Source organism: Octodon degus, unplaced genomic scaffold, assembly GCF_000260255.1.
Source record: "Octodon degus isolate 3935 unplaced genomic scaffold, OctDeg1.0 scaffold00111, whole genome shotgun sequence".
Taxonomy (NCBI): Eukaryota; Metazoa; Chordata; class Mammalia; order Rodentia; family Octodontidae; genus Octodon; species Octodon degus.
In genome coordinates this window covers 8,684,023-8,686,782 of record NW_004524687.1, presented here as the reverse complement: position 1 = coordinate 8,686,782, position 2,760 = coordinate 8,684,023, and positions in this window count along the sequence as shown.

Below are 2,760 nucleotides of genomic sequence, written 5' to 3'. Positions count from 1 at the left end.
CCTGGTCCCGAGGTCCGGAAGCCTCCCAGCGCGGCCCAAACCGTCAGCCATCTTATGCCGCCTCCCGCTGCTCGCGGGAAGAGGGGTGCGTGGACGCCGCCCCGCTGCCGCCGGGTAGTCTGGCAACCTGGGTTCCCCGACGCTGCGGTCGGCGGTGTCGCGCGCCGCACCCTCCTCCGCTGAGTTCTTGGCCTGTTCCCGTGCCGCATGGACGTTACAGAGACTCGAGTTGGGGAAGTGTCGAGAAGAAATGGAGAAAACACATTTTGTGCTTCATTATTAAATCTTATCTAGTCTGGGTCATGACAAAAGTGGCTTTAGTGGTTCCCGTTTTGCCAGCGGAGCCGAGTGGCTCAGGGATCGCCCCATCCCAGCCGCGTTGGAGGCGGAGGTTCAAACCTGTGTGTTAATCCAGTCCCCAAATCGAGGAAGCTTGGAGTCCAGTCCCCGGCGCCAGTGTCCCAGGTCAAGTAGTGAGTGTCCAGGGCTCAGCTGAGGAGACATTAATAAATGAAATAATACCTTAGAACTGAAATTTATTTATTTTTTTGGCGGAACCGGGGATTGAACTCAGGCCTCTGCGCTTGCCAGGCAAGCGCTTATTCCACTGAGCCATCTCCCCGGGTCCTAGAACTGAAATTTAACGTTATTAATAAAAGTACAGAAATAGAAGTGATGATGGGGCCGGGGAGATGGCTCAGTAGAATAAGCGCTTGCCTCGCAAGTGTGAGGGCCTGAGTTTAATCCCCGGTTCTGCAAAAAAAAAAGAAAGAAAGAAAGAAAGAAAGAAAGAAAGAAAGAAAGAAAGAAAGAAAGAAAGAAAGAAAGAAAGAAAGAAAGAAAGAAAGAAAGAAAGAAAAGAAAGAAAGAAAGAAAGAAAGAAAGAAAGAAAGAAATAGAAGTGATGGTCCACATTTGCTTAGTGATGCAGCATTAGTATGTGCTCCAGAGACTTTAAGTCTCCAGAGGCAAAATGTTCACATCTTTGAAAATCATACATTCCTGTAATCATAGTGACACAAAAAAAATTATGTCGGTGGATGACCTCCAAATGATATAGGGGAAAAAATGAAACTCTCAACCTGAAAGCTACCTGGGACGAGTTCATGTTTCCTGAAATCAAAGAATGAATTTTAGGAACAAACGGAGGTTATGAGTAGAATATATTTACTGAGGGAAAGAGAGCTCCTGTCCAAGAGAGACAGAAAGGGGGCCCCCAAGCAAGGTGGTCTCTGGGAAGCTGTCTCTTCCAAGGACTTTTATAGAGTAAAACCATGCGGTGAGGCGGATCTAAGGCGGTGGAGAACATGGAAACTCAGTTTAGGTGAGCATGAGGTGGGACAAAACTATGGTCAACCAATGAGATTGCGAGCACCATTGCTCAGGTAAAATTGATAAAATCCAGTACCAAAAGCGGGTCATTCAAGCAGGCATGAATATGGGACAGGGTCTCTTCCTGTTGGGGGTTGGGTTAGTGACTCATTTGGGCTCTTTTAAGGTGATTGATACCTTTTTTTTTTTTTTTTTGCCAAACCGGGATTGAATTTAGGCCCCTGTGCTTGCCAGGATACCTATTTAGAATATCAATCGCTGATGCTCTTCCCTAGGGAAGTATGTAGCTCTATTTGTTTCCTCTTTTATCTTGAGGTCTGGCCCACACGGGAGTGTCTGTCTCTTCCAAGTCAAAAAGTCACCTTGTCATCCATCTGGTCTCCTTAAGGGCCTGGCCCTGTCTGACTGTCTATAATGATTCTATCTACAACAGTAGCACAAAGAAGGCAGAAGCAACAGGATGTCTGAGTTTGAGGTCAGCCTGAGCTACATAGTGAGTTCAAGGACAGGCTGAACTAAATAACTAGAACCTTCCTCAAATAAATAAATAATCATGTATTAAAAACAGAGGTTGAGGCCAACTCGGTCTACTTTACAGTGTAAAGTTCAAAACCAGCCCTGGGCTACCTAAGGAGAACCTGTTTCAAAAAACAAAAAAGTCCTCCAAGGCTGGGGCTGTAGGTCAGTGGTAGAGTGCTTGGCTAGCATGCAGGAATCTTTGGGTTTTCCAGGACTACAAAATAAATAAATCAGTAGCTATAGTTAGATATCCACCATAAAATTTTTCTCTGGAATTTGTAAGGGAAGGATTTGGAGTTGTTGTTGCAGAGTCTCACTACGCAGCTCAGATTCCTGGTGATCATCCTGCTTTCAGCCTCCCCAGCGATGGGATTACAGGTATGAGCTCCCATGCCCATCTCAGCCCCTCCTGTGGGGGAGGCTGGCGCTAGTATGTAGTCCAAGGAATGGAACCAGGGTCCCTGACACTTGCCTAAGCCGGCATTTTAGTCCGCTGAGCTATCTTACCCGGCCTGAGATTTGGGGTTTTTGTTTTTTGGGTTTTTTTTGTGGAACCGGGGATTAAAACTCAGGCCCTTGCACTTACCAGGCAAGTGCTTATTCTACTGAGCTATCTCCTCAGCCCCGAAATATGGAGTTTTAAATAGCTGGGACCCTAGAAAAGTTTCATCAGTTTGCTAGGAAAAAGGACTTACTGTAATTTGCTTAAGTCACTACTACATTAACACAATGGTTGAGTAAATGTATGTCTGATTGCTTGAAGCTTTGTATCTTTGTCTCACACATGCTAGATGTGTTTGGGAAGCCCTCTATCACCAAGTTATATCACAGCCCCTGAGAGTCTACTCCAGCAGCTAAATCTTTTCTTTTTCTTGTTAAGTTTACTGGTACTTTTTTTTTTTTTTTTTT